Below are 17464 nucleotides of genomic sequence, written 5' to 3'. Positions count from 1 at the left end.
TTTAAGTAAGTATGGTCATCAACCACCAGTGAAGGCAGAACAGTTGCACTGTACAATGTACTATAGAAAATTGATAGGTCCTGATACGGCATATGAAACACTGTTTTTTAAATATAAAATCACGAAGATTGTTTTAAAGCAGCTGTACTGTGATAAATTAGGAAACTCTGCAGCCACATGGAGTCTCACGAAAGATATGCTGGCACTTTTTAGGAGTAATTTTACACCGCATGTATCTGTAACGAAAGAGGAAGAACAGGCTTGGGTCTCTGTAGGTAAAAAGGTAATGGAATGGAGTACCTTGTCGGAAGAACAGTTACAAAGCAGGGGGGTTCAGGTACAAAAGTTGAATTGGGGTACACAGGCCTGACCTACAGTACATTTGAGGGAAGATAGGGTGTTGCCCAACTGACTTTTCATGCTGAGTCCGCAAGAAAAAAATGATTTGCGGACTATACCACAGTCTTTGTGGTCGACTGGGCAGCATGATATAGGATTAATGAAAACAGCAGGTGCGGTCAAAATCACACCTAAATCTGATTATAGACCGCACAAACGACAGTACCCATTGAGCAAAATAGCAGAAGAAGGAATTTCTCCAGTAATTGAAGCATTACTACGGGCAGGGGTCTTGATCCCGTGCGCAGATTCACCACGTAATACGCCTTTGTTTCCAGTAAGGAAGCCGGACGGAACTTGAAGGATGGTACAGGATTTAGAGGCTGTTAACGCAGCCATAGTACCAAGGGCCCCAGTAGTTCCGGATCCGTCTGTCCTACTGAATGATATCCTTCCCACAGACCAATATTTTACAGTTATTGATATCAGTAATGCATTTTTTTCTATCCCATTACATGAGGATAGCAGGTTTTGGTTCTCCTTTACATTTATGGGCAAACGTTACACATACACACGATTACCTCAAGGTTACTGTGAAAGTCCTACTGTATTTTCTCAAGAAATGTCAGCGAACCTGGCTCAGTTTTCACCAAAGCATGGAAGCCATCTATTGCTGTATGTGGACGACATCCTGCTGGCTGTCCCTACAGAATCTGCCTGTAAAACGGACTCCCTGCGGCTTCTACATTTTTTAGCAGAAAAAGGACACAAGGTAAATAAGTTTAAATTACAATTTTGTAAACTAGAGGTACGCTATTTGGGTTATTTAATATCTAACCAAGGCAGGCAACTTGATGGTACTAGAAAGAAAGCTATTCTTCAGGCACCTATGCCCCTCACAAAAAAGGAAATTATGTCATTTTTGGGGATTACTAACTTTTGCCATAGTTGGATACCTAACTATGCTGAGGAAGTAGGTCCTTTTTCGGATCTGATCTTTGCACTCCCAATGGCGGCAAACGATCCCATTTCTTGGACGGATAGGTCCATTTAAGCGTTTACTCAGATCAAACAATTGATAGCAAGTTCAGCAGTTCTAGGTTTCCCTGACTATTCCAAACCTTTTATTCAAACGGTGGACTGTAAAGGCGGATACATGACATCCGTCCTGTTACAGTCGCATGGGGACAAACTCAGACCCCTGGCCTTTTATTCAAGTAAATTGGATGCTGTTGCGCGATCATTACCACACTGCGTGCAGGCAGTGGTGGCGGCGGCATTGGCCATTCAAGCTTCGGTGACACTTATTTTATTTCATCCACTGACCTTGCGAGTACCGCATTCGGTAGCAGTGATTCTGCTGCAGGGTAAGTTAACTTTTCTATCTCCAAGCAGACACTTATCGTGTATGACTATTTTGTTGTCTCAACCTCACATGACTATAGAACGATGTACTACCCTAAACCCGGCTACTCTCCTCCCTACACCGGTTGATGGAACTCCACATGTGTGCCTGGACATGATTCACGTGAATGTTTTACCTAGACCTGACCTTAAAGATCAACCCTTACCAAACACTGAAGATGCAAAAACTAAATGGCTGCAGGTACACTGAGGTGCCCAAAACACACAACAACAGCAAAAGTAAATTAAGGCACCAAAGTTACACACTGGAAATCAGTCACTGTACTTTATTGCAGAAGACAAACGGTAAGCGCTTTCACAACTTAATGTTGCTTCATCAGACCACATCACTACAACTGATGCTTGGTTAAATACTAGGACAATTAGTATGACATCACAATTTAAAGAGATATTACTCCACTAACATAAGAACATATATCAATATCCATAAGAAAAATGCATAAAATATATAGAAAGGTGTGTATTTACACACAATAATATTTAAAAACAATAATATTTAAAAACAATAATATTTAAATTTAAAAAAAAATATTAATATTTAAAAAAAGGGGGGGGTTGTCATCCCTGATGGTTATTAAAATATATATATATATATATATATATATATATATATATATATATATATATATATGTACATATACACACACATATAACCATAATAGTACAATGAAAAATATATATATATAAAAAAACTCATGTTTTAGTGTTTAAGGCAGCTGGCCTTAAGGTAAGGAACTAATGAGGTGCAGCCATTCAAACCAGGATATCTATCTGCTTGTAATTTAGTGATCCATTGTTGTTCTAATTCTTCAGTGTGGTTTTCTACGTCACCACCTCTGTTTGTCCTTACTATTTGTTGTAAGATTAAAAATTTAAAACAATGGCTACTGTCTGTATTCAGGACATGATTAGCTAGAGCATTTGATTGCTTCTGGTTCCGTATATCCCTTATATGTTCTAACATTCTTTCTTTAAAGCTCCTATTTGTTTTGCCTACATAACAGGCATGGCATGCTTAGCAAAAACAAAAATAAACAACATCGACACTTTTACAATCATAATAATTCTTCGTATAAAGTTTAAAACATTTCACAGGATGAATGTACTCATTTTTAGTGTAGACATGCTGACAAGCAGCACAATTCCTGCATGGGAAGGTGCCCTGTCTGTTTGAAAGATTTTTTCTAAAAGACTGATATTCCCTATTACAGAGCTGCTGCTTTAAAGACACATTATTTCTAAAACTGAAGTTTGGGGTGTCACCAACTGTGGAAACCAGACCTGGTATTTCATGTAATAGGTGCCAATTCTTTTTAATAATTTCTGTATACTTATTGATGTCACTTGCAAATCTAAAAACTATTCTAAACTTATTTCTATCAATACTTGCATCATAAGGTATACTTGTATCAGCACTATAAGAGCTCATGTATGGTTTACATCTTGTAGATCTCAATTTCCATGCATCTGCTATCACTCTAGTGATTTCTGAGCTAGAATAGCCTCTTGTTTGAAATTCGTTTTGTAACTTATTTAAAGCAACTACTGCCTCTTCATCATTATTATGTAGGCGTAGGGTTCTATAGACTTGTCCTTTGAGGACATTTCTAGGTATGTGTCTCAGGTGCATGCTTGACCTGTGCAGACAGGCATTGGTTCTTGTAGGTTTGTGATAAATACTGGTTCTTATCGGCTTTAAATCAGAAAGGGTGACACTCACATCCAAGAAATCAACACATGTATCAGAAAAGGTAAAGGTAAACTTCAAAAAAGTCTGTAGTACTATGCAGGTAATCAATGAAATTACTGATATTTTCACCATGCCCTTTCCACAAGACAAAAACATCATCCACGAAACGGACGTACCAGAGAATGTAGCCAAAAAATGGGTTAACATCTGACAAAACATATTGTTCTTCCCATCGTACTAGTGATAGATTGGCATAGCTATTTGCACACGAAGTGCCCATAGCCACGCCAATCTTCTGTAGAAAAAATTGATCCTGAAAAGCTACAATATTATTTTCAAGTATAATCTCCAATAGTGCACAGACTAGCATAATCTTATTAGTAGTCATCTTCTTATTCATATCGAGGAATTCTCTTATTCTATCAATACCCCAAACATTCGGAATACTAGTAAAAAGAGATTCAATGTCCATGGTAAGGAATACAAATTCTTCATCATTATCAATGGTTTCCATTCTATTTTGCAACCGCTGTAAAAACATTTTTGTGTCTCTAAGAACTGTATAACAACTATCCAAAAACTCATGTAAAATGCCTTCTACTTCTGTTCTCGTGCTATTGAGATGAGGGAAAGCATGGCAATACAACAGACTGACCAAGAACATGGAAATTCTAGTGTTCCTACTCTCCAAGTTGCATCCTTTGCTTCTATAGTGAATGGGAATACATCTACATCGAATATGGGTAAAAATTCGAGGTCAGAAGAACGAAGGAATGCAAACACTATAGGTAAGACTCCAATAGACACTTCACAAGCAAATGCTACAGATACTAGTGTTTTTTTAGAGAATTTGAAAGTGGGAGAATTCACTTTGAAAGCAGCTCTTCCTTTCAGAGCTCGAGCCAAAAGCAATCCCAATATGGGAAAGACAGCAAGGGGAATATCAAATGGACAGAACTGCACACTTTTCAAAGAAAAGGAGGATGTAAAAACTGATCTTATTGTTAACATTTCTTCCTTTACTCTAACTAATGAACAAAACAGTTTGCTTAATAAGGGTTTGTCTTTTATACCTTCCAAGAAGGCAGATTTAACTGAAATGCTAACAGACATGAAATTGCTTGGTAGGAATTTATCATTAAAATGCATGTTTCGTAATAATGAAAATGTCAATGTAAATATATACAAGAAACCTAGTACTTTTGTACCCCCCACCCCTCCAGGCATACAAAGATTTTTAGATATCTGTGAAAATGCTTTTAATGAAGCTTATACTCCTGGTATGCAAGGCTGCACCTTTCATAATTTAAATACAGAAGAATATAGGGCTCTACATGAATTGCAGGATTTACATTCTCTTATTATTAAACAAGCAGATAAAGGTGGTAAAATTGTACTAATGGACAAAGATTTATATGTTAACCAGATGAAGGTTTTGCTATTAGATACTTGTACCTATCAAATGCTGACAAAAACAGCTGTAATTGCTATCACTGATAAAGTGTCTTTTTTAGTGTTTGATTTACTGATTACAGGATTAATTGATGAATCGTTATTTAATTATTTTTCAGTACAAAAACTTCTAGTTCCTAGGATCTATGGACTCCCTAAAATCCATAAACATCCCACGGTTCCTCCTTTACGCCCCATCGTATCAGGAGCAGGATGGTGCACTGAGCCTCTATCTATTTATGTAGAAGGCATTTTACATGAGTTTTTGGATAGTTGTTATACAGTTCTTAGAGACACAAAAATGTTTTTACAGCGGTTGCAAAATAGAATGGAAACCACTGATAATGATGAAGAATTTGTATTCCTTACCATGGACATTGAATCTCTTTTTACTAGTATTCCGAATGTTTGGGGTATTGATAGAATAAGAGAATTCCTCGATATGAATAAGAAGCTGACTACTAATAAGATTATGCTAGTCTGTGCACTATTGGAGATTATACTTGAAAATAATATTGTAGCTTTTCAGGATCAATTTTTCTACAGAAGATTGGCGTGGCTATGGGCACTTCGTGCAAATAGCTATGCCAATCTATCACTAGTACGATGGGAAGAACAATATGTTTTGTCAGATGTTAACCCATTTTTTGGCTACATTCTCTGGTACGTCCGTTTCGTGGATGATGTTTTTGTCTTGTGGAAAGGGCATGGTGAAAATATCAGTAATTTCATTGATTACCTGCATAGTACTACAGACTTTTTGAAGTTTACCTTTACTTTTTCTGATACATGTGTTGATTTCTTGGATGTGAGTGTCACCCTTACTGATTTAAAGCAGATAAGAACCAGTATTTATCACAAACCTACAAGAACCAATGCCTGTCTGCACAGGTCAAGCATGCACCTGAGACACATACCTAGAAATGTCCTCAAAGGAAAAGTCTATAGAACCCTATGCCTACATAATAATGATGAAGAGGCAGTAGTTGCTTTAAATAAGTTACAAGACGAATTTCAAACAAGAGGCTATTCTAGCTCAGAAATCACTAGAGTGATAGCAGATGCATGGAAATTGAGATCTACAAGATGTAAACCATACATGAGCTCTTATAGTGCTGATACAAGTATACCTTATGATGTAAGCATTGATAGAAATAAGTTTAGAATAGTTTTTAGATTTGCAAGTGACATCAATAAGTATACGGAAATTATTAAAAAGAATTGGCACCTATTACATGAAATACCAGGTCTGGTTTCCACAGTTGGTGACACCCCAAACTTCAGTTTTAGAAATAATGTGTCTTTAAAGCAGCAGCTCTGTAATAGAGAACATCAGTCTTTTAGAAAAAATCTTTCAAACAGACAGGGCACCTTCCCGTGCAGGAATTGTGCTGCTTGTCAGCATGCCTACACTAAAAATGAGTACATTCATCCTGTGAAATGTTTTAAACTTTATACGAAGAATTATTATGATTGTAAAAGTGTCGATGTCATTTATTTTTGTTTTTGCCAAGCATGCCATGCCTATTATGTAGGCAAAACAAATAGGAGCTTTAAAGAAAGAATGTTAGAACATACAAGGGATATACGGAACCAGAAGCAATCAAATGCTCTAGCTAATCATGTCCTGAATACAGACAGTAGCCATTGTACTATTATGGTTATATGTGTGTGTATATGTGTATATATATATATATATATATATATATATATATATATATATATATATATATAGATAGATATATATATATTTTAATAACCATCAGGGATGACACCCCCCTTTTTTAAATATTAATATTTTTTTAAAAATTTAAATATTATTGTTTTTAAATATTATTGTTTTTAAATATTATTGTGTGTAAATACACACCTTTCTATATATTTTATGCATTTTTCTTATGGATATTGATATATGTTCTTATGTTAGTGGAGTAATATCTCTTTAAATTGTGATGTCATACTAATTGTCCTAGTATTTAACCAAGCATCAGTTGTAGTGATGTGGTCTGATGAAGCAACATTAAGTTGTGAAAGCGCTTACCGTTTGTCTTCTGCAATAAAGTACAGTGACTGATTTCCAGTGTGTAACTTTGGTGCCTTAATTTACTTTTGCTGTCCTTACCAAACACTGACTGGACCTTATTTGTAGATGGGTCGGCCCGTAAAAATGAGATAGGTAACACCCAAGTTGGTTATGCAGTGACAACTGGTACACACATCATAGAAGCTAATCCTCTCCCCAGAAACTTGTCCGCACAAGCAGCAGAATTAATTGCTTTGACCAGGGCATGCGCATTGTCGAAAGGTAAAGCAGCCACTATCTATACAGATAGCCAGTATGCTTTTTCTACGGTGCATATCTTTGCCCAGCAATGAAAAAACAGGGGAATGGTTACTGCTTCGGGAAAAGAAATCACGCATAAAACCCTCATCTTGGATCTTTTACAGGCTATCCAACTACCTAGTAGACTAGCGATTTGTAAATGCGCGGCCCACACTAATGCTAAAGATCCGGTAGCACTGGGAAACGCCCTAGCTGATAAAACCGCTAAGGAAATTGCTTTAACATCTGCTTTTGCACTTGAAACAGACCTGCAACCTTCAGATAATCTTAATCTACACACCTTATGGGTCATGCAAGAATTAAGCACTAAGCAGGAAAAGCAAAAATGGATGAAATATGGGATGACACATGAGCAGGGGGTTTATATGGGACCAAATGGTAAATACGTTTTACCAATGAATTTATGCCTCCCTCATTACTCATGGGCCATCTCACAATGGTCCAGCAGCTATGGTTCAGGTAGTGCGACAAGTATTTTGGAGTAAAGGATTTGTAGCATATGCAAAACGTTTTTGTCTGTCTTGTCTTGTCTGTGCTCGTTTTCATGGGCAGGGTGGTATACGTGTTGCACCGGCAACCTTCCCAGTTCCACCCTATCCCTTTCATACCATCTGTATGGATTTCATTGAACTTACCCCTGCACAGCAGAAAAAGTTTGTATTAGTTATCATTGATGCGTTTTCTAAATGGGTTGAAGCATTTCCCGTCACTCATCCGGATGCTTCAACTGTGGCAAAAATTTTAACAAATGATATTATTCCACATTTTGGAATTCCAGTACGCATCTATTCTGATAATGGCACTCATTTTGTTAATCAAGTTATTCAAAAAATTGGCTGTTGTTTTCAAAATTGACCTTAAACACCATTGTGCTTACCATCCGCAGTCAGCCGGGTTGGTTGAACGTCATAATGGTATCCTCAAAAGTAAGTTACGAAAACTCATGGCCGAGATACATCAGTCTTGGATTATCTGCTTACCTTTGACACTCCTCTCCATGCGGACCACACCTACCTCCAAAGGTATTACGCCATTTAAACTCGTTTTTGGCTGCCCCTATTATGTCCCGCAATGGCAAGGGATATTGCCTGCGGAACGTGAGGGGGGTGAGGAGTTAGCAGATTACATGAGAAAATTGCTGACAAAAGCTAAAACGCCTATAACAAATGATTGCTTTTCAGATCAACAGAAGAGCAGAATTCTCGAAGTTAAGCCCAGAGATTGGATCTGGTTCAAGATAATCAAGAGAAAAAACTGGGCTTCACCAAAGTGGGAAGGTCCATATCAAGTGCTGATTTCGACTCCTACTGCGGTTTGAATAAAAGAACGAACATCGTGGATCCACTTAACACATTGTAAACTGGTGAAACAGTTTGAGCTGGACAAAAATCTAGGTCCCCCTGAGGAACCTTAACAAGTGACAAAGGGGGGTGGTATTTAATTATTTTTGAGTACAATTTTTAGTTTTAATATTTTTGTGTAGTTGTGTATCCATTTTAGTTTTCTTCGAACAAAGAAATGGAGTATCTCGTACCTGAAAGAAGACAAAGAGACAGTAATGATGCACAAAAGCAACCTTTTCCGCAAAAGTATTGCATGATAATTTTGTTAACAACAATAGTAGTTATTGTTTTTCTGTTTTGGCCTTTTCTGTTTACAGAGTCTGTCAGAAAACCTAGTAAACGTACATCATGGCATCCACCTTTTAACACTTACCAAGCTATTAAGTATACATATGCCTCATCACTCAATATTTCAAATTGTTGGGTATGTACTGCTATCCCTACTGTACATGGAGGTTTAATGTTAAGTACAGTTCCTTTGGGAGCAAATGAAACATGGACAAATTTAATATTTGAGACTTCAAATGTTACCTCAAAGGACAAAATAGCATTACCTTTAGCTAAACGACAAAATGGAACTGTATGCTTTCAAAAAATTGGTAAAACCAAAGTAGGTTGGAGTTGGTGCAACATAACAGTTTGTTATCAATGTTTAAACTTTACAAATCATTGTGATACTAACTTTACTGGTTTTATTCAACAGCTAAACTTAACGATTGACATGTCCATTAGCAGGACATGGGATCCTAATCAAATTTCACTTGGTAAAATTGATAAAAAGATTTTTCATTCTGAACAAAGTTATGTGCATAGCAATGTCACTACTAAAGTTGAAAATTGTTACTTTATATGTGGTAGAAAAGCATACAAGTGGTTACTTGGTAACTGGTCAGGTAGTTGTTTTTTAGGGTATTTGGTACCAGCAATAAAACATGTATATGCACTACCCCAGGGTAAAATACGAAATGTGCATGCTGTTAACAAACCTATTAATCCCATAGGTAACATTGATGCAGCCTGGATCTATCATCACAATTTAGCCCACAGTAGCAGCAAGGGGCTATCACACATAGACTTGGGTGATGATGTCATTTCTGGTGCTGGTATTCTTCCAGCATATGGGACAGTAAAATCTATCTGGGAACTCAGGAAATTGTCAAAATTGCTAAAGACCTTGAGCAATGCAACTTTTTCTGCGCTAGAATTGGTGATGGACAAATTGACGGCAATGAAAACAGTAGTGTTGCAGAACCGTATGGCACTCGATTTCACCCTAGCGGCAAAAGGAGGTACTTGCGCTCTTATCCAAGAGGAGTGCTGTTCGTTTGTCCCGGATAATCAGCACGAAATTGAGAGTCACCTCGAAATTATTCAGAAGGTGTCTGAGCTGACAAAACCAGGACAAAATCCATTGACTGAATTCTTCCAGAACTGGTTTGGAAGTTGGGGAAGTGTTCTTATGAACATTTTAATTGCTGTATGTGTTGGTGCCATTATATTCTTGTTTTTAGGTTGCTGTTGTATCCCATGCATCCGAATGTTGATGTCTAATGTAATAACTGCCAATATGACAAAAGCTTACTATTTTGGGTACAAAGGATACGAATCAGATGAAAAGTTGTATGACCAGGATGTATAGTGAAATATTTTGCTGATACAAAGTGTTGTTAGGGGGGAAATGTAATAAAATTCTGTATGAACAACTACTTTGTATCAGGCATAATAAGGGTTAAACTATCTTGTGTGCAAAGAAAGAATTTCTAAAAGAACTGTTTGACCTGTTTAAACAGGCTGACCATGAAAGAATGTGCAGATGTTAACCTGCAGTCCGAGAAAGAACAGAACTTGCAATTATCTTATGACCCTTGCATATTTCTGTCTTAACTGAAATTGACCCTTGCATATTTCTGTCTTAACTGAAATTCAGTGTCTGATAAACATCTTGTTGAGTATGTGTGTGTACGTGCAGAAGGGGCTATAAAACCCCCTGCAGTTTGTACAGAAGTTAGACTGCTGACATTCCACCATCGATGTGACAGGTCTCCATGCATGTAAATAAAGCTTTTATTTGCTTATCGAAATCGCTGTGTTTCTTCTGGCGAATGTTGGAGAAATAAGTGTTTTTCTTTTAACAGATGAACAGAAAAAAAAATGTCAAAAATGTTCTTTCCATGACCAAATGCACATGTTATCTCATTATAAGTCATAAGTGGGCATAGAACATTTTTTCAGTGTTCTTTACAGTCAGTGGATATCAGTGATTTATTACATTGACTATGCCAAGTTGCACATACTCACAAAACATATTCCACAATAATCTAACTCCTGCCTCACAAAGTAGTTTTGCATGAAAGGATGGTGAAGAGTTAGACTTTTATTTTATGCATTGCGTGAAGGTCTGCTTGTAAGGTGCCAGATCTATTGTTTACCTCCATTAACTTGAATTCTAGAATACCTAGCAAAATGCAGACTCTTAATGCTGATTTTGCCAGAAAAATCAAAGTTGTTAATAATAACAATTGAAACTACATGTTATTTTTCCAACTAAGAAAATGCTTCTATTTCTAACAATAGGTGTAACAAACTGACCAATTGTGTCAACTACAGAACACAACACAATGCCACTTAGTCTGAGTGGGTGTTCTCAGGCTGGTAATTCATCAGCCTGCATTCCATCTCAATTAAACTGAATGTTTTTTTAATGTTTTATAGTCTGGAAGTTTAGTACACAGAATTAAGTCTATGAGCTTCACCCTGTAGGTATGGATATCATTCCTCAAGTCTCCATTCATCTACTGTGTGACTCTGAGCACGTAGGACTAACTTGATTAGCAAAGGATAGATAGATAAATAAATAAAGTCACACACACACTGATCCCAGGGATTTACTGAAAATATGGACAACTCAACTCTCTTATTAAAGTTACATGTATACATACAGATTTACCTATATTCATATATACGTATACATACAGAACTGTAGCAAGGACTGTTGATGTCCTAGACTATTTCCCTATTTGGTTATGCCCCCCCCCCACACACACCTAAACTGATGTTGAGAACAAAAAATAAATTCTCCCAAAGGTGAGGTCCTATAAAAACTCCTCTAAGAAAGCCTTCTCGGTAAGCTATTATGTACACTCTGAGCATTATAGTAGCTTGCAAAATTGCATCATATTTATAGTACATTCTGTGAGGATAGGTAGATGTGAAAACACAATCCTGTCTCTCTAAATAGTAATGTTGGGCCCGGGGATCAGCCATTGACATTTGGCACTGACTGGCTCAGACATTCTAGTTAAAGACTGTCTAGCCCTTGTCCCCACAGTTAATCATGGCCTGCCATACCTCTCAACTGTACAGATTTTCGCAGAATGTCCAGATTTCTGCCTCATATTTTTGATGTGTGCCCCCTAAATCTCTCACTTGTTGCAAAGAGCTGAGGATTGAAGTAATTAAATAATAACAAACATTTTAGTTTAAGACTCCACATTCTTCGGAAAATTCGTGCTAATGCAACACCAATTATTCTATCAACTTTCTAAGTTTGTAAGGCCAATATTTAAAATATTTGTCCCCCCATCATTTTAGGTTTTGACCAGAATTTTTGCTTTAAGAGATTGAGAGGTATGCTGGTCACTTGTCCCCTCTAAGGGTCTATATCCTCCAGTCTTTCAAGGCAATGAAGAGACAATGTCTCTACTGGTTTGGTCTTCAATGACTGTTTTAGAAATTGTGTACGTTGGCTATGTACTGTTCTATCATTTTGATGATTATTAAAACTAGTGAAAAGACACCAAGAAGTTATTTGCATTTTATAGTGTCAACCTAACTTCTTACTGGTATTCCTGCATATCTGCTAATCTTTTTTTTTTTTTTTTGACAGTAAAGATGTTTATCTGGTAGGCTGTCTACTCTTAGCAATTCAATCTACACAGCAACTTAGAAGACTAATCCATCTCCTAGCTGATTGACAGTCTATCCTTCGGGGTGTATCGAAAGTTTGTGTTTGGAACAAGGCATCACAGTCTTACAGACTTTTTACGAGCAATTTTACTTGCACAATATATCTAAAATTGTACAGCTAATTTTTAAAACAGTTTAACAGATATCCCGTTTTTAAATCTAATAATCCTCTTTAGAGTGATCGATTTTAGGCAATACCGACATTCCTGACCAGAATCCATACGAATATGCAATTTAGTATAATTCTGGGCAGTTACGTGTTGCCTAATAATGTCTATCCTTTCGGATTATTATTATATACGAGACTATTGAGTAAACTTGCAGTTATCCCGCATGCAAATGAACATATAACAACTGTACAGGAATTACAGTTGTCATTCCCTGTTTTAAAGCTGCCTATCGAATCCACTGCAGACACAGGATTGGAAGACAATAGAAACATGATATCAGTCTTTCTCGCATCTCTGATTCACACGAAGTCCAAAACCCATGTAAGTATTCATTGTATTTGAATTGAATCCCGTGTGCCGTTAAGAGAATTGGAAGGGCAAGCCGTAACGTTACCTCCAGGTATGCCATGATTTCAGGGACTTTCCTAATTTTGCTTCAGAAATGTAGCATGAATTTTGAAGTGATGATAACGATCTTTAAACTCTAATAGCATTTATAATTACAGCAATTTTAGTCTTTGCAGTTACAACAGTTTTTTTTTTTTTTTTACCGAACATGTTGACAGACAGCAAGTGTTTTTTATGTGATAAAATAAAACATCGCTGTCCTCCAAGACATTGCAAATTAGCTCTACCGTGTTTACCATGAAACCAGTTCTGGCCAATCAGCAACAAAGACAAGTATCAGGGTTTAATTAATGCCATCCATAACATGGCTGTATAACTTGTCACTGACAAATATTACGTCATATAAAAGTACCAGCAATTGATGCCTGCGTACTGTAGGTTGACAGTGGACAGGAAGTTCGAGTCCGGAAGTTGATTTATTTTGGTTGCTGAAGTGGTTAGGACTCGGAGTGGAACATGTAAGTATTATAAGAAAGATTCTTGGAGTCTAATTTCTGTTATTCCTTTCTTTGGAATTGCTTTGTAATGTAAGTCTTATGAATTTTTCCGCAGTTCATTGTTTAGCAGAAGGTTGCAGGTGCATTTCCCTTTATATTTTAGTTTTCTGCTGAGGCAAGTCTTTGTGGATAGACAGACCCTGGGATTCATTAACGGCCACACTGTGTACATTTTTCTGAGTGAACAGACAACACAAGTATTAGTCACACCTTCTTCGTTCTAATTTTAGTTTCCCTACTGATTTTCTTGCAGCTTTAAATACTGGGGGAATTGCTATAGACTACACGTACACTTAATAATCTTTGTAAGTGACTAGAAAGCACAAAACATGTGGTAAGGATGGTTTTGAATACAGATCGTGTGCGACACTTGGTGTAGGTGTTATTGAGACTGGCTCTGAGATTATCTGGACCAGTGTTGGGTGGATTCCTACGTTATTGAGGCTGGCTCTGAGATTATCTGGACCAGTGTTGGGTGGATTCCTACGTTATTGAGGCTGGCTCTGAGATTATCTGGACCAGTGTTGTGTGGATTCCTACGTTATTGAGGCTGGCTCTGAGATTATCTGGACCAGTGTTGTGTGGATTCCTACGTTATTGAGGCTGGCTCTGAGATTATGTGGACCAGTGTTGTGTGGATTCCTACGTTATTGAGGCTGGCTCTGAGATTATGTGGACCAGTGTTTTGTGGATTCCTACGTGCTGTCCTTAAAACATTCATATGAAGAGAAATAGACGTACATAATGTGCTCAATTTTGCTGTCTGTTTCCATTTTTTTGCTCACTTATCTCCTAATGTAATGGTTGAGGAATTATGCAACTCTGTGTGTTTTCTTCTGACATTCTATGAATTTAATGGCAACATTTTGTTGTTGAGCTAACTTGCATTTTGCAATATCTGTCATTTTTGTCTGTACGTGAAACTTTGTAAATAAATGCATTTTTTTCAGTTCTTAAGACCGAGATGTTGCAACATCAGCAACATAAAGTTCTTTGGGTAGCTGCTGGCCCAACAGGTGGGACAGTATATTTTGCAGGCATACACAGCAGGGTATTATAACCTAGAATGGTATGCTGAGGAGAATTATTTCCCCTCATTTTATTTGGTTCTTTTTAGACATGATTTGATACCATCACCTCTTAGCATTTTCTTACTGGCCCACCTCTTTGGGTAGTATATTCTGCAGGCATAGACCACAGAGTATTACAGCATAGAATGGCATGCTGAGGAGAATTGTTTGCTGTCGTTGCAATCAGTTTCTTTAAGAGCATGATTTAATGCTACTATTTCTTGGCACTTCCTTTAAATAAAGTGCTGCATTTTAAGCTTTATTTAGTAGACAGACACTTAAGTTATTTTTTCCTTACAAAACGTCTAACATATATTTTGTGGTTGAGCCATTTGTGAAATTGCTTTGTGCAGATAAGGGGCTTTAATGAGGAGTTGGTCTACAGTCTAGGCTACTAGTATATCCTCAGCTCTTGAAAGTATCGTGACTTGAAGACTGTATCAGAGGGGGTAGGTAGGCAACAGTGAGACTGTTTAGAAAAGAGCAGCAAAGGTTGTACCTTAACTGCAGAGTTGTAATTGTTGATGTCAGCAGTTGTGAATGTAATAAAAAAAGGTATTTCAGTGCAAAACTGGAGTTGAATCAGGTGGGAATTTTGTCTGAAATAATGTGCGTACTAACACATTTAATACTAATAGAAGACAAAAATGTAGGAAACTGTGCAACAATGCTAGTACTTTATGTAGAAGTGGTTTCAGTGCTGCAGGATAGCTGCCAGTAGAAGTGGGGCTGGGTGGGTGGGTATATGGATTTAACAAAAGTGCATTGTAAAGTACAGCCTTGGATTTGACTGGTTCAAAAACTGTAGCAGTGATCAGAAAGTGGGCTTGTTGAATGAACCTAGAATGCATTCTGAACTTCTTTGTTGCACAATAAGCCAAGTGTTTTCATATTTTGCAGCTGCTTCTGCCTTCTTCACCTAGTTTGTTTTATTAAGTTCTGTAGCTTTGATCTATGTGTTGTAAACATTTGGATTTTAGTGATATAGTTCCTGAACTTGATATTACATATGCTTGGTGGGTTAGAATGGTGCCTGTCAGGTAGGATTGAGTCAGATAGTTATAAAAAAGTGTCTGGGTGAAAAAGCTGAATATAGAGAAAGGAAAAAAAAAAGCAATAAGAAGGAAAGCAGTGTATCCCTCAAACCTGCAAGCCTGAAATCTTTTCTGGATTTGTTTTCATTATGCAGAATTAAGGAGTTTTTCCTGTTGAAGTGTCCTGACTTTCTTCTTAAACGTGAGTCAGTGTTGCAGCCTTATTATAACTGCAGTATAATTCTACAATGAAGAAGTAAGCATATTTATTTGTTAGCCTGTTTTCCATGGTACAGCACTGGTAAAATAGACCCTTTTCAGGGCTGCCTAGTGCTTGCAGAAAACCAGAGAAGAATACACATATGGAAAACTTTCCACAAGTGAAAACTGTATACAACCTATATGTTTACAATAATTTATTCTGTAAATATATAGGAGCAGTAACACTGTTCAAAGTAACAGAACAAGAAAGAAAAGCATTCAGATAACACCATCACAAGCTGTCTGTGATTTTGTTTTGCTTGTGAATAATGCTGCAGGACTAGATACATTACTACCGACATTCACAAAAAATCCAGATAAGTAATTGTGTGCAGTAACTTTATAATATAAGTGAAAGAGGGTAAGTTGATGATAAGAAGAAAATATAAAGGAGGGGGAATAGAGAGAGAAAAAGGAAGAGGCAGTGAGAATGGAGTAAGATTGGAGAGTTTGAAAGAGAAGTGTTGATGAGGTGGAACATCAGGAAATGAAATGTTCGGAATGGCTAAAAAAGTAGTATAATAGCAAAGCATAAATTGCTTAATACTGCAAAAATGATTTAAGAAGTGAGCAAAATAAATGAAATGTGTCTGCAGCAATATTCAGCTTTGAATTTTAAGTCTGCAGCTTCTGGTACCAGTAGGATCTGTGCTGCTGTTTTAATTGTGTGCGACATTTAATTGTAGTGCATAGCTATCCTTGTGTAGATTCTGCAGTAAAGCAAAGCAGAAGTAGATAATTTAAAAGTAAAATAGAACTACAAAGCAAAACTGTCAAAAATTAAAAAAGAAATCCTAAGAAAACAAAGTAAATAATAGAACGAGATCCTGTAGCTATATTCATTATTGTATTGTAAGTATGGGGCTTCTTGTTGTAGAAGGTTCTGTGCTGTGCTAATTGTGCAGGATGTTAACTGAGGTACATAGCTAATGTTCTTTAGATTTTTGCAGGAAAAGCTCATCCTATTTGTTTTATTGCTCCTGTTTCATGGACAATATTCTTACTTCACAGACCATTATCGCATAAAAGATGACACCTTATTTAGTAACTTTTTTGGCTTCAAAACAGAGTGATCATTACAATGAGATTCTGATTCAAGATCTGGCACTGGGGGTAATGTTGTAGCACTACCATACATCATTGGCATCACTATCATACCTATTAATTGGCCAGAATGTCTCAGAATGCTCAGATTTTTGTATCATGTTTTTGTCTGTTCCTCATAACATTTGTGGTTTTCGGGCAAATAATACTGAGATTCAGATTTCAGAAAATGCATGCTAATGAAAAAAATATTGTCATAGTAACTTTCTAAGTTAAAGAGTAGCATTTAAAATCTGTCCTAGATTTTGGGGCTGTCTTTGCCATTATTTTGCTTTTGTACAGAATTCTTGTGGTAAATAAGAGGTTGAAAGGTAGGATCACCATTCATTGTAATAGAAAGTAACCATTAAATACTTTATAA

General features: G+C 36.8%; 1 protein-coding gene across 2 annotated transcripts in view; it reads left to right on the top strand.

Annotated features, from left to right (window-relative positions):
• Positions 1-12963: 12963 nt before the first annotated feature.
• The window catches only part of EXOC2 (exocyst complex component 2), a 2261550-nt gene continuing 2257049 nt past the window's right edge, over positions 12964-17464 (top strand). Inside the window, exon 1 of one of the 2 annotated variants that reach the window (XM_044065154.1) lies at positions 12964-13050. The gene's annotated coding sequence lies outside the window, so the exon portion shown is untranslated. Of the gene's footprint in view, positions 13051-13493; positions 13596-17464 lie in introns of those variants that run through there. The other variant, XM_044065156.1, reaches the window with a different exon arrangement.

This window comes from Protopterus annectens, chromosome 3.part0 (genome assembly GCF_019279795.1).
Source record: "Protopterus annectens isolate FY-2018-M chromosome 3.part0, PAN1.0, whole genome shotgun sequence".
NCBI classification, from domain to species: domain Eukaryota; kingdom Metazoa; phylum Chordata; order Ceratodontiformes; family Protopteridae; genus Protopterus; species Protopterus annectens.
The sequence above is the reverse complement of the archived record's forward strand: the minus strand, read 5'-3'. Positions and strand labels throughout refer to the sequence as shown.